Raw genomic sequence first — 15,593 nt, 5'->3', positions numbered from 1 at the left:
ATGTATGTTTCTCGCATTGTGATAAAAACAACGATACCTAGACCCATCAAATTTTGAATAACGCACGTCTCCAGCCGAATATGGGCATCTGGAAGCCCAAATTTGGAATTTGTTTTATTATCTATTTCATATTTTGTAAAGCATTAATGAATTTTTAATTAAGAAACTCAACGATTTCAAAGCGAGCAATGGGAAAGCAATTCAAAGCGAGCACGGGGGGGGGGGGGAAACACATTTTTAACTCCAGCGCGTGAGACTGTATGTCAGAAATAGATATGCTCTTTAAATACACTGACCTCCAAAAGTTCACGAACAGCATGTTTTTTAAAGCTCACCATTACAAAAATGTCAGTAACATTAAAATTCGCAGTTCATACGGATGACAGTAACGAAGTTTAAGAAAATATATGCAAAAACAAAAGCTACCACTTTTATTTTACAGAAATGAATACTTATATAGGAGTTGGGGGAAAAAATGCAAAAATTGTAATTTTTGCTCACGAGTGTTGATCTTCAGTTGTTATTTCAGTTTCGTGGACAATATCCAGGAGAAGTTGTTTCCCCGATTTGTTGTAGTAGCGGGCGATCGGATGGATGGAAAAGGGGATGTCACAAAGCGCGACCGCACCGAGCTGAGGTTGCTGAAGAATATCTTGAAGGTCACGGTATGGGGCGAATGGAACAGCCATCTCAATCCCCAGACCTGAACTCGATAGAGCATCTTTGGGACTACTTTGCTTAAAGTCCTCCTCCAAGGTCGTTAGATTATAAGGTATTTCTCTCGCCTTCGTGGTGTGGTGGTCTGCACGCTAGGCGCGTATTCCAGAAGCCCGCGGTTCGATTCCCGGCGAAGGCGGTTGCTCATTTTGCATCTTTCCTGCTTCCAAATTACCTAATATCTCTACAGTGGCGCCCAAAATAAAAAGGGTCGTGAACAATGAATCTCCACACCCAGGATTTGACGATTCTGTCCTAAAAACCCCAGTCGCCTCTAAAAGGAAGAGTATATAAGGTATTTTTTCCGCTTTCTTGGCATGCCTTCATGGCATGGTGGTGGTCTGCATGCTGGGTGCGTATTCCAGAGGTCCGCGGTTCAAATCCCGATGAAGGCTTTGCTAATTTTTCATAACTCCTGCTTCCAAAAAAATCCCTAATGTATCTATCTACAAGATTGAGCTCGAACAAGGATTATTCCGTGTCTAGTCGTTGCTTCCCATTTCACTATCCGACAACTTAATTAACAGCATGGAACTTAATTGACAGCTGCCGCCGATGTATTGCAGCTAAGGGTGGACACATTCTTTATTAGGACCTATTTTTTATACTGTTTCTCCGAGAGTGAATTTTTGTGCCAAGAGTGCAATTTTTTTGTCGTAATTCGTGCTTTGTTGAACTTTAGAAACATTCTATGTCGCATTCATTAAAGAACTGATTAGTGAACATGTCCTGTAAATTTCTTGTTTCTATGTTGCTTCATTCTCAAATTAGACACAAAAAAACATGCTGTTCCTTAACTTTTGGAGGGCAGTGTATTTTGTGATATTGTTGCTGAATTGAATTTTATGGTTTAAGGGCGAAGAACATCCCATTTAATAAATAAAGGTAACACATATAACGTTAAAAAAAAACGCCCTTTTGGGCGTAATCTAAAATCTAAAAGCTTTCAGATTTTTATTTTTATTTCCCCCCTCCCCCCCACACACACACAGTGTTGCCAGTCCTTGCTTTGAAATCGTTGAGTTTGTTAATCAGAAATTCGTTAAAGTTTTACAAAATGGGAAATAGATAATAAAACAAATCCGAAATTCAAATATCGGGCTTGCAGCTGCCCATGTTCGGATGGAGGATTACGTTATTCAAAATTTGATGGCTCTATAGGTACCGTCGTTTTTTCAGAATGCGAGAAACATACCTACATTCATGCACATTCTCCTTTATTTCATACAATAATACTCCTTAATAAAACAGGGCGATAATATTTGGTAGCAACAATCTGAAAAGTGAGTTAGCCTCTTACAGTGATTCAACGCAAATCCCGTTTTCGCGACTAATATCTCTTCTAAGATAAAGCTCTTTCGGCTTAAAAACTTAATGCTGCATCCGGAATTCTAAACATATATTGCTATTAAAATTTTTGTAATTTTGTTGCTGATTTGTATATGGCTCAAGATCGAAGAAAATGATACTGAATAATAAAGTTAAAATGACAAAAAAAGCGGGGAGTTAATGGAAGTGAGCGTAAGAGCAGACTTTTTTTTTGGGAGGGGGGTAGACAAACTTTTCGACACCCGTTAAAATCAGAAATCTTTCAGATTTTTTAATTTTTATCTATTTTTAATACCGTATATCTATTATAAAACATTCCTCAATAGTTTATTTAAGTAAAGACAAGACGATATCTAGGCCTTTTCATATTGTGTTTACTGAACTTGTTGAACAAAAACAAACTATCTTCCAACGCGCATTGTCCTGCTCTAGAAGGAAGCACCACTTTCATGAGAAATATTATAGCCATAAAAGAAATGTACTTGATTCGCTATCGCATATAGATAGGTTAAGATCTAAGGCCGTGTTTAAGACCTAAACCCTTAGGTAAAACATTTTTCAGGGCCCTAAATGCTAATTTTTCTTGTCTTCATGAGCAAACAAATTACGTTATGAGAAGTTATAAGATGATTCTAGGATAGGGACAGCAAATCTATGGCACGTGTGCCATATTAAATTGCTTTTATTCACTTACATTCATTAAAAACAACCACATTAAAAAAAAAAATCTTCAAGACTAACGAACATCAAAGGCGGATTCAAAAACGAGTACGAGCATAGGCGCTATTAATGACTAAACCCCTAGTTAATAACTAAACAGCAAATATAGTTACAAATCACTGGCCATCTGAAAATAACAAACCATAATTCCTGTTCAGAAGTCAAACAACAAAAATCAGCGTTAATTTACAAAATTTTCACAGGACTAGTTTCGATGGTTTTACCGAACCATCATCTTCAGCTGCAAAACCGCAAATGAAAATGCGGTTTCATTTGCGGTTTTGCAGCTGAAGATGATGGTTCGGTAAAACCATCGAAACTAGTCCTGTGAAAATTTTGTAAATTAACGCTGATTTTTGTTGTTTGACTTCTGAATTAGTATTTATTCGGCGTGTTATTGCGTCTTAATCATAATTCCTGTTCTAGAGACTTGGGTCGTGTCCTTATGGCAATAGGTGATAAGCAAGCATTGTATAAGTCCAGGCGTATTGTTTTCCACCGTAACTTCTGCATTTTTTAACACTTTATTTAGAGCCGGTTCTTTGTGTGCAAGTTTATTAAAAAAGCTAAAGGCGAATTCACGGATGTCCCTTTAATTATTTCATGTAGTCGACGGAATTTAATCATAAGAAGAGAAATATAATCTAAAACATATTACCTAAAACCGAATCGAAAATTTTATGAACCGATCGAAAAATATAGTCTAAAACATTCTCATGAACCATACCTCTTTCTCTTCTACCGTTTATTGAAGGTGGATCCAGCAACTCTGAATTCGTATGTAACTCTGTGACGCCATCTGCCGACATATTTTCTAACTATTCCGTAGAATAATGTATTTTCTAAGATAATTTGAAAAGAAATGAAATAATATAATGGAAATAACACAGACACTTTATAAACACAATCAGATTTTCTCTTCAGCAAACAGATGCTTCATTTTAAATTCAAATTGGTACGCGTCTCTTTACATTTATTACAACAGCTTATAAATTTTATTTACTCGAAGCTATGAATTGTTTATATAGGAACACACGAAATTCTTGGCATTAATTTTCTAAAAATTCAAACACCTTCATTTTACATCGAAACGTTAGAATCAATAACTTTCATCTATATTTAACACCAAATTAAATACCTCTTTTATAACTAATTAGTAGCGTCAAATTCAGCCTCGAATTCATTTTCATTTCAACTGCAAAGGATTATAACTTAAAAAATTTTAAGCTAACGTGCCAAGAATAAGCTGTGACTTCGAAATGCAAATCTAAAAATACGCTGTTAAGTTGTTCCACAGCAATTGAAACGTGTTCGAAGTTTTTAACAATTTTTGATCAGCTTATACAGCTCTCTTTTTTCCTAGTTTTAAAATTCTTGTTTATTAAAATTAATCAAAATAAAACGTATATACACCAAAAGAATTTTCTCGGTATCTTTAAGCTTCTGAAAACTCCTATTTCCGAAGATAACTGGAATGTATTTAAGCCTACTTAAATAAAAGTTACAGTCTACGTGAGGGGGGATGAAATCTTATATTTTTATTACTGCTATATTTTACATTAATTAGCTATTCAGGTTTAAAATCCGTTTTGAAAAGTCATTTATATAAGTTGTTTTAAGCTTTTTCATGTTTTTGATACTTTAACCAATTTAACAGATTATTTATATTTGTTATTTATATTTCTTATAACAAGCATATGTTTAATAATTAAATTCTATTCTTTTCAATCTCATTTATTTGATCTCATTTATTTTATGAGTATTTTATTTTATTACTTTTAACTCTTTTAGGTCAATTTTCTTTTTTCTTTTTTTTTCTTTTTTTTTTTTTTGTAATGAATGCGACATAAATATTATCACATACATAGTGTTATCACGTACATTTGGCACAAAAAAAAATGTATAGTTTTATATATCCCGTTCTACTGCGCCGATTGGCAAACTTAAACTTGAGTTTTTCCTGTCTCAAAAGCAAGACTTAGGATATATATTAGAATTATACATAATATTGTTCTAGCAGATGTATTTTGGCACAAAATCGCACTTTTTCTGAAATGACATTTTACCATTCTACTAATCAATTTATGCGAAAGTGCCAAGTTTTTGTAAAAATCGCATAAGTAGTTTTTAAAAAATTAGTTCTCAAATCTTTAGCTCTTCAGTGTTATTGAATTTGTTTGTATCTGGTTGTAACCAAAGTTTTCCTTTTTTTTTTTTTTTTTTAAGTTAAGAAAAAAAGGAAACGTGAAAGCAGTATCTTTAGTGCGGGTAGTAATCACCAATCACCACCCAAATCTATGATTTTCTACCAAAGTTTTGGTAGTTTTTCAAAGCCTTCGGCCCAGAAACTTAGTGGCGCAAGCTCAAAAATAGATCAACCTCATTTCGGACGTCCTGTGCGAAATAGAAGATTATACCAGCAAGATGTAACTGCAAGTGTCAAAAAAGGTAGAAGTCCGAAGTACGTATCGAGTCCAGCCGGTGAATGCAAACCCATATAGTCTTGCATTATCTTGATGAAACATTAAATTTTAGCGCCGGAACTCAGTTCGACGTTTTTCTTTGATAGCAGTGTTAACATAAACTAGCATCTCGCTGTACACCTTACTGTCGAGGGTTTTACTTTTTTCCAGATACTCTTTGTAGATATAAACCACGGCAATCCCACCAGATACAAAGCATGATCTTTCTGTTTGTCAAATTTCGCTTTGCGACGCTACCGACGGGCTTGCCGGGTGCAGGCTAACTCCCTTTTCGGTGTGTGTTTATGAAGCAAATCCACTTTTCATCACAAGTGACGATCCGGTCCAAAATTTTGTCCTTGCGTTGATATTCGAGCAGATTAGTACAAGCCCGAACACTCTTGCCCTTATCTACTTGAGTCAGCTTATGCGGCACCCAGCGACAGAACTCGTATGTCAATTTTATGCGATGCATAGCGCGACTTATGGACATGGCACTAACGTCTAACTCCTTAGCAAGCTCTCGAGTGTTTGCATACTGATCTTCTTCCACAAGTTCTCGCAGGCAGGCTTCATCAACATCAATAGGCCAGCCAGAGCGCTGTGCTTCTTGAATGTCATAGTCCTTGTTTTTGAACTTTCAGTACCAAACCTTCATAATGTCATATGATACAACATTAGTCCTAAAGCTGTACACATAATTTAGTAATATTCTACCCCTGACTTTTTGCAATAGAACTAGAAATAAATTATGGTTCTGATCTGGTAGCGTGATAGTTCCATTTCAGACACCTTGAGCTTAATGATAACGATATATTTTTACAAATTTCACAGTACAGTGTTCTAAAGCAAGTCTCTTTCTTTCAGAACATGCCAACGCAAACTGTTTGTGCAGACGACATTTACGGTGCCGAGAAACTTTCGTTAAGACCCAATATTTATTAATATCCCTTTTTTAAAAAAAACTTACTTGATTCCTTCTTTCAGTTCGAAATTTAGGTTCAATCCAAATAATTTTCGCACTTATTTTCTGCTTAATTTTTTTAATTTGTACTTCTTAGCAATTTTTATAAATTTTTCGAAAAGGTTTTTAAAAAATCGAACTCACAAGTTTAAACCTATACGTTTCATCATCACCTTAAAGTAGATGTATTTCTAGGCATACCTGAAAAAAATTTAGAATTTTTTATTCAAAATTTCTCTGAATATATGTAAATTTATACAGTGGCATATCTTAAAATTTGGCACTTTTGTTATAATCGATAATAACGTCAAATATGCTTTACGCACTTTGTGAAAATTATTTAAAAAAAGTAGTTATATATTTCTTGGTAAGTTCCTCACCAAATTTTATAAAATTTAATATTTAAATTTGAGTCGTAGAATCGAAATATGGGAAAAGATAGGTATGTCATTTATGAAAAAGCCTTATTTTGGATCAAAATACCTATAGAAAAAAGCCATAGACAGGGTGTACCAATACAGCGGTGACAAACTTTCAGGAGAGATACAGTACACCTAGACGATGGGAAATCACATAGGAATGCATGCTCGGAAACACTTTGCTAGCGCTTTAATGACGTCACAAAAAGCCAAAAAGGAAGGACACAAACAATAAGAAAAATATGTTTTATTATGTTTAGTACAACAGAATGGCTGCATGGGCGTTTTCGTGGTTTTCCCCATGTATAACGTGTATACGAGCCAGTTTCCTTTAGAAAGTCCTCCACGAAGGCATCTCTCCCTTTAGGCAGATAGCCCTCGTGTGCTTTGCCATAATTGAATAATCCAATCAAAATTACTACTCCGGACCGTGATGCAGCCCTCGCATCTCCGCATTGGAAGATCCGCATCACGAATAGAAGACGCATGACGGGCGGTTCCTGCATCACGGTCCGGAACGTAATTTTGAACACATTCTTTGATGATGATCGTTGTCTCTTTATGTTGTTTTTTCTTTGCTTTTGTTGTGCTTCGAATAATAAACATGTTTTCTCACCCCGTTTGGTCCTTTCTTTCGTGACTTCCTACGTGATTTTCAATCGTCTAAGTGTGTACTTTATCTCTTCTGAAAATTTGTCAACGCTATACTGATACATCCTGTATAAATCTAATATATATAAGTTTCGCTTTTTAAGACATGAAAAAACGCAAGTTAAATTGAATCAATCGGCCCAATAGAACGGGAGATATAGAACTTTTTTTTTTTTGTGTGTGTGTGTGTGTGTGTGTGTATGTGTGCGCGCAGAGTGCACATGTATGTACGTGATAATATTCAAATGTCATTAAGTGTAACTAAATAAATTTATCTTATGTAAATGTAAAGATTAAATTAATAATTAAAATGTAAAAAAAATATATCAATATTTCTTTACATTTTAATCAATATGTCAGTGGCCAAGGGGTTAAAATCGTCAGACGCTGAAAGTTCGTCCCAAGTTCAGGCTTCGGCGAACGGGCTGGCTGCACGGAAGCTTTAATGGCTTTAATGGTTTTCCTTTACGTGTAACGTGTATAAAAGGCAGTTTTCCTCAAAAAGTCCTCCACTAAGTCATCTCTGCTTTTAGGTAGATAGTTCTGAATTATTATGCTTTGTTCGTTATCGTGTGTTTCATTTTACAATATTGCGAAAAATTGTGTGACGCTATAACCTTTAAAAAGCTCGGTAAACGAAAACTCATTAGAGCAAAGCACACTGTAGTATCTAAGGTAAGCGAAGGAGCTTTCGTCGATGGCTTTTTTATGAACTGTTCGTGTTTCCACTACGTGAAAAATAAAACCACGAAGACTACTATGCACTTAGAAAAATTCACTTGAACGAGTCACACGAATGTTTAACGAGTTTCTTTGCTTGGTGCGGTTATTGATGTGCTCCCCCGCCCGAGAACAAAATAGTTTACACTACAATTAGCATCATTATCATCCATTCGGTCCCTCAAGGAATTTAGCCCAGATAGATAAAAGACGCCACCAAAGTGATCGTACACCGAAACATTTTCGTAAAATTTCATAAATAAAATTATTGTCTTCCGCCTTTTTTTTTTATTATTATTATTATTATTATTATTATTATTATTTTTGCATTTTGGTGACGTTTAAAAAATTGGCTTTACTTTTTGCTTGCTTACTTCGTTATGCGTGTTTTATTTAATGTTTAAAAATGGCTCGTAGTCATAAGGAAACAACGAGTAGCATTCGAAAATTGATCATTTTTATCACAAGGATGGAAATTCGATTCGAAATTATTGCTAAATTAGAAAATTTATCTTATCCTACGGTGCAATTTGTGAAATCCTATGGTGCAGTATGTTTTAAAGAAGAAACTTGGATACAAAATAAAATAAGAAGAAGTTGTCCGGCAAAGAGTACTCGACGTGACTCAAAGCGATTAGAGATTTATAGTTAGAAAATCTCAGAAAAATCCACGTTTGGGTGTTTTAAAGATTTCTACAGAATTTACTGAAACATTTTCTACTTCAATTTCACTTAAAACTGTTCGACGAGTACTTAAATCATCTGAATTACATGAGTGCTATACTAATTTTTTTGGAAGTGCAAAAAATAGAAAGCTCAGGCTTTCTTTTCAAAATAGATGGTAAATTATCCCGAAGCGTATTAGAATCATGTCTTATTTGCATATGAAAGCAAATTTAACATTTTATATTCCAATAGGCGTATAATTGTGTGCAGGAAAAAAATTGTGGAGATTATTTCCCAAGACCTTGGTTGGTATAGTAAAGCATGGCGGTAGATGTGTTCTTGTGTGAGGGTACATGTCAGCAAAAGGATTACATAATTTAGTATTTATTGATGGCATAATGATCCATGCCCTTTATTTAAATATTTTGAAAGATAATTTAAAATTATCCATCCAAAATTTGAATATTGGAAACTTTTTTTTTTAAACCAGGATAACGATTCTAAGTACACGGCCCTCAACGGTCGTCCTTTGGGTGTCTATAATCGTTCACGAGTTCTGAAAACACCACCTCAGTCATCAGATTTAAACCCAACAGAACACATCTGGAGAGAGTTAAAGGTTAGAGCACGAAGACACAACTTTAAAACAAAAATCGAACTAAAAACAGTAATGATGGAAGAACATTGATGGAGATATTACAAAAAAAAAAAAAAAAAAAACTGGTGAACTCTATGACCAGACGTTTGAAAGCTGTCATAAATACCTCAGTATATACTACAAAATACTAACTTAAAGAAATACTACAATATTTACTAATATGTGCAGATTTCTTTAAAGCATACGAAGACTTTTGTGAGGTAACATTTTTATTATTGTTTTCCAAAAAAACGTTTTAGCATGCTCATAAAATAATTAATGTAGTTTTCCTAAGAGAAATTTATAGATATTATGAAAAAATTTTCATTCCAAAATATTAATTTTTCTTAATAAATGAAGCAATATTTTACTGAAACTCGTAAGTGTCCGAACACTTTTTGAACCCCTGTACCTGATTAAACTGGCTTTTTGCAATTCTAGCAGAATTCTTAATCTAGGAATCCTTATTTTTCTTAACTACAATGCGTTATTGATGAATATAAATCATGAGAACAAATAAACTTCTGAGATAGAAAATTCCACATTATCTAGGAATTATTTATAGTATGCTTGTATTGTTAAAATTTTGTCGAAAACAAAATCTTTCAATCTAATAGTGTAAAAATTAAAATCTTTTAATCTTTAGAGCAATAAGAAACAAAAAACTCACTTTTATTCTTTGAGTCCGTTTCTTATTGTCCGAACAGTTGTTCTAAGTAATCTTGAAGAATTCGAAGAGTTTACACCAAGACTTAATTGATCTTTAGTACACAGAGAAATTCAAAATGGATCTAAATGAATTAGATTCGATCATAATTTAAAATTATATTATTATTTATGAACTAGTGTAGCAAGAAAACTAGTTTCTGCGGTAAAATTTACAAGTTATTGTATATGTACATACAAGACAGTTAAAAAAATATGACGTTTATAAATAAGATATTTACCACTGCTCTACCAGTTTCAATCGAACTTGCTTTTTCTCTGAATCAAAACCAAACGATCCGGCTGGTGTTGCCACTCGTTTAAGGTATTAAGATTGGCTTAAAAAAAAATTTCGAAAAATCAATATCAGATTTTAATGAAATAGACGTTCTTTAAAACAATGATTTAATTGAACCCATTGCATCGTATTGTTCTAACATATGTAATTTTGACATAAAATCGCACTTTTCTGAAATGGTATTTTTTCCATATTTTGATTCTACGACTCAATTTATGCCAAAGTGCCAAGTTTTGTGGAAATCGCAAGAAGAGTTTTTAAAAAATTAGCTCTCAAAACTTTAGTTTTAATTGAATTTGTATGGATTTATTAATAACTTTTTTAAAAAAACTTACTTGATTCCTTCTTTCATAGTTCGAAATTTAGGTTCCCTCCAAATAAAATTAGCAGATATTTTCTTCTTTATTTTTTAATTTGTACTTTTTTAGCAATTTTTATAAATTTTTCGAAAAGATTTTTGAAATTTGATCTATGAAAGTTTTACCATCACCTTAAAGTATTTCTAAGCACACCTAAAAAATTTTTATTCAAAATTTCCCAGGATATACGTGACTTCATATATTGGCGCGTTTTGAAATTTGGCATATTTGTTATAAGCGATAATAACGCCAAATGTGGTTTACGCACATTGTTAAAATTATTTGAAAGAATGAATGATGCATCTCTTCTTTTTCCTCTAGTGCACAATAAAAGGAAAAGAACAATAGGTTACCATAAATGAAGAAGTGAATTATTCTTATTAAATTAAGAAGTGAATTGTTACGCCAAGTGAATTATTTCTTGGCAAAAACTGAAGGTACCTCAAGATAATTTTTAAATTTCTAGGTAAGTTTCTTAAAAACTTTACAAAATTTAATATTTAATCTTAAACAGTAGAATTGAAATGTGAAAGAAATTGGCATGTCGTTTTAGAAAAGTCCCATCTATGTGTCAAAATACCTATGTTAGAACATTGCTGTGTGTAAATCTAATATATAAGTAAACTAATACTAATAAATCGCGCTTTCGAGACATGAAAAATTAAGATTACAATTACGATTACAATCTTCATCCAAGTGTGGTATTTGGAAAGATGGATAAATTATGCACGTATTGACAAATTATGCACGTATGCCTTCAATGATTCACATCGATCCCACCCATTGATTCCGACAGATACGACATTCGAATTTCAATGTTTGCAGTTTCCGGTGAGACTCGCATTTGCATTGCAATATCAACAAAAGCATAGGGATAATCACTACAAGTTTGTTGACTAAATTTGAAAAATCCCTGCTTTTCACATGGGCGGCTGTATGTGTCTTGCTCATGTGTCGAAAATCCTTCCGATTTATTCATTTACGTACCAGATGGGAAAACAAAAATATGCTGTGTATCCAAAGCATTTGAATAAACAGAATTAAAACACGAACACTTTTTTTGCTTTAAGTAATATTGTAGCACATGACGGGTAACATCTAGTTTTATATAAGTATTTCCATAATATATACATCCTTCGAACTATTACTCTGATTTTCATATTCTGGAATGCACGGTATAAGCATTGCTCATGAAAGCCTATCAGGACTTGTATGTCTTTTAATCTGTTTCCGAAACATGACGTGTCCTGAATAGAAACAGGGAGCTTATTCAAGTTATGTTCAAATATGTATGGAATGGACGACACAAGCAGGAAGGGTTAACTTTACCCTTTATTGTCCACGATATTACAGGTGTTCCCGCACTTCGGGATACAGAGACCAACTACTTGTGGTCTGAACTTAAAGATATAAAAAACTAACTAACTAAAAATAAGAGTTAACTGCGAGTGCTTTACACAATTGACTAACGCTAAGACGGGCCTTTTAAATTATTACGTATGTAGTACGCAAACTACCGAAACTACAATACGTTTTAAATATCAAGAGGACTAAACCTCTGTTCTTAAAGGCGGACAGCAGCTGATTGGAAACTCGCGTGTAATACAGTGGCAAGGCGGCTCACTTTCTCTCTATCTAACTCTGCTCTTGGCGAAAAGCCACAACTTAAATACTTAAATACTTGAGCAAAGACAATTTGAAAAAAAAAAAAAAAAAAATTGACGCGTTTATTCTGGCCGAAAGTGGAAAATAAGAAATGATAGTAAAATTTTAAAATAAAATAAATGTTAATAAAACTCAAGATACTTATAAGCGTATTTTGTGATTTTGCTACTATGGCATTTTAATTTGCACTAAGTAATCTGAGATTATATAAAAATCGAACATTTAATTTCAAGTGAAATTAAAAAAGAAAGTAATTCAAGTGAGTTTGAAAAAATATATTTCTCAGAAATTTAAAACTTATTATTACAGCTTAGAACATATCATTAATTTTTATTATTGGTGTACACAGAGAGGGAATTTTGAATACAAGGCTGAATACTTGATTGGAAGCAATCCGCCGGAAAATTTTGTCTTCCTACTCGCTGGCCAAATTGCTTGCTTTGGCGTAGAAACTCTATTTTTAATTATAAAAATTGGTTTTTAACTGTCTTTAATTGTATTTTGTATTAGGTTTTTCTGTATTTTACAGTTTTTAATTATGATTGAGTTTTATGAATTTTTTGCTTCCCGAAAAAAGGAGAACTGAGCTGATCGAATTAGAAATATATCTCTCACGAAATTCGAGGAAATAAGTTTAAAGGAAGTGCACCAAAAAAATGTGTAATTTAATAGGACTACAAAGGAAGTCATGTGATGTCCTCATCAGATGTTTTCCAAAACTAATTGTAAAATGGATATTTTCCAAAACTAATTGTAAAATGGATTTTTTTCGTGATGTCTGTACGTACATTTGTTTCTCGCATAATTCAAAAGCGATTAGCCGTACGACATTGAAATTTTTGTATGTCGGAATGCTATAACATCTAGTTGAATACCTCACTTTTTTATTCCAAACTATTAAATTATATACGTACTAGCGGAAGTACCCGATGCCAGTTAAGTTAGATTTAGAGTAATGTATTTAACAACAGAGAGGACGATACCGCTGTAATTCTTCTCTAATAACGATGCAAAAAAACTACGATTCATAGTCATGCATTTTTCAGTCTGATGCAATATGGAAACCACATAAAAAATTCTATAGAAATTAAACTAATTCTCTCTCATTTTATTATCAGCAACAATGGCACGAAGTTTTTAATCTTTTTCGTCTTTCTAATCAAATGGTCGTATAAGCTCAAATTCCATCCAATATTTGCCCTATATTCAAGTTTAGCCGATTACAAGTGGCAAAAAAATTTATTGTAATTGATCGCAAATCAATAATGTGAACAAACACACATTCTTCTTTATTTATATAGATTATGTAAAACTTACAAATTTTTGATTAACAAACTCTATGATTTGAAAGCGAGCAGAAGCAATACTTTTCGAAATGAAGCGCTTTCATCTGCAACGCGCAAGACTGTTACTCTGAAAAATGAGTCCGAAAATTAGTGTTTTCAGAGTTTTCAATTAATATCTTGGCTGATTTAAGACGTACGAAGATGGGAACAATAGAAATGGCTTCCCACAAATTTTTGGAATCGGGAATAATCTATTTGATGGTTGGCAGTGTTATTTTTATTTCATTGTAAAACTTAGAATTTTTTTATTAACAAACTGTACGATTTGAAAGCGAGCAGTGACAACACTTCTCGAAATAAAGCAGATTTTTATCTTCAGTGTGCGAGACTGCTGCCGCATTGAAAAATAAGTGCGAAAATTAGCGTTTTCAGAGTTTTTAATGCAGTGGACGTCGACGTTTCTCAGGACCCAGAAAAGAATTGTAGAAAGTTTGGTGACGATAGTTATATTCGTGACTGAGTTTATCGCTAACAAACACACAACACACAGACATTATTTTATATATAGAGAGAGATATATGTACCCTTGTAATTTTTGTATATGGGAATGCTATAAAACCTAGTTGAGCACCTACCTTTTCTATTGCAAACTACTAAATTATCTGCGAACTAATATGCAATATCATTTAAATTCATAAAGCATAAGTAAATAAAGTGCAAGCGTGTAAATACATGAAAAAATGTAACACAATCCAAACATTCCATCTTAAAAACTTAAAAAAAATTATATATATATACCCTCTCGCCTTACGCGGCTTTAATTTCGCAATCGTTGGTCGCAGTCATCCGCTTCTGATTACAGAACAGTTTTAAATGACGAAAATATTCATATTTTGGTAATGTCAAACTTTAAAAAAAAATTCTCAAATGATGGAATCTAACTTTTAATGCGGTCTTTCGATACTTATATACTTATATTTGGGAAAATTTTATACGCATCATAATTTTATTATGAAAAAATAAAATTACGAGGCATTTGTCTCCCAGGCTATAAAAATTGGCCGGGGTATTTAATTTCAAAATTTGCGATTTTCAATGTCATTTTCAACTTGCCATGAGGGATTAAGTTAGAATAATTCGAAAAAATCAGTTTAAATCAAGTGAAGGAAAAAGTGTGTGTAATTTAATAGAAGTCATATAATGCCTACATCAGATTTCTTTTAATTGTTCTACTTAATTAAAAGAAGAAACTATTTTTTCGTTTGGTGAAACAAACTATTCAATTGAAACGAAGCAAAGACATTGTTACTTTACTGATATAAAAGATTAATTTGTCAATAAACTTCATAAATTGATGCAAAATAATGATAAAATACATTATATTTGAATTAGAGAAAAAGAAAAATCTTAAAAAACATGTAAATGAATTAATCGGCTAAGGTGACGGTTACTTGGTTAAGAAGAACAGTAAGCCATTCCGATAATTGACATTCCAGATAAGTGAAATACAGATAATTTAGGTTCTGCTGCATTTTCAGAGATATTGATTATGATACCTTCTAACATTCGTATCTCATAATTTCCTTGCTGCAATGCAACATACTTCAGTGTCTGAGCACATATTGATTCAGCGGTCAGAGTAAGAAAAACTGAATGAGTAATCTTTTTCTCCTAGCACCTACGTCACTGGACCAGCAAGCAGGATTTCTCCATACGGTTCGCAAATGAAAGACAACGAAATTCTACTGATACCTAAAAATATTGCGCAAATGTACTCAACTCTATTATACGGTTATTTTTACTGCAGTCAGATAAACGAAATAATCGGGTCTCATCAAAAATCAAGTGCTTTATTACCTCATCTAAAATCAGTACGATTGCCATATACAAGTGCACCTTAACAGCACACTTTTCAAAAACATTTACTTGTTTCTAGAGTTTATTTTTACTGACTTTACTAAACTGAAAAATTCAACTCTTAACTGGAGCTGTTTC

The 15,593-nt window shown here is 33.0% G+C and overlaps 1 long non-coding RNA gene across 1 annotated transcript in view; it reads right to left on the bottom strand.

Moving 5' to 3' along the window:
- The window catches only part of LOC146999584 (uncharacterized), a 69,999-nt gene extending 59,489 nt beyond the window's left edge, over positions 1-10,510 (bottom strand). The window contains exon 1 of the long non-coding RNA XR_015038748.1: positions 9,956-10,510. This is a non-coding gene — a long non-coding RNA (uncharacterized LOC146999584). The remainder of the gene's footprint in view (positions 1-9,955) is intronic.
- Between the last annotated feature and the right edge of the window lie 5,083 nt (positions 10,511-15,593).

The sequence above is a fragment of the Stegodyphus dumicola genome, chromosome 1 (assembly GCF_044657685.1).
Source record: "Stegodyphus dumicola isolate Sdum_Otavi_A_Nest chromosome 1, ASM4465768v1".
NCBI lineage: Eukaryota > Metazoa > Arthropoda > Arachnida > Araneae > Eresidae > Stegodyphus > Stegodyphus dumicola.
Note: the sequence above shows the minus strand (reverse complement) of the source record. Positions and strands in the feature narration are given on the sequence as shown.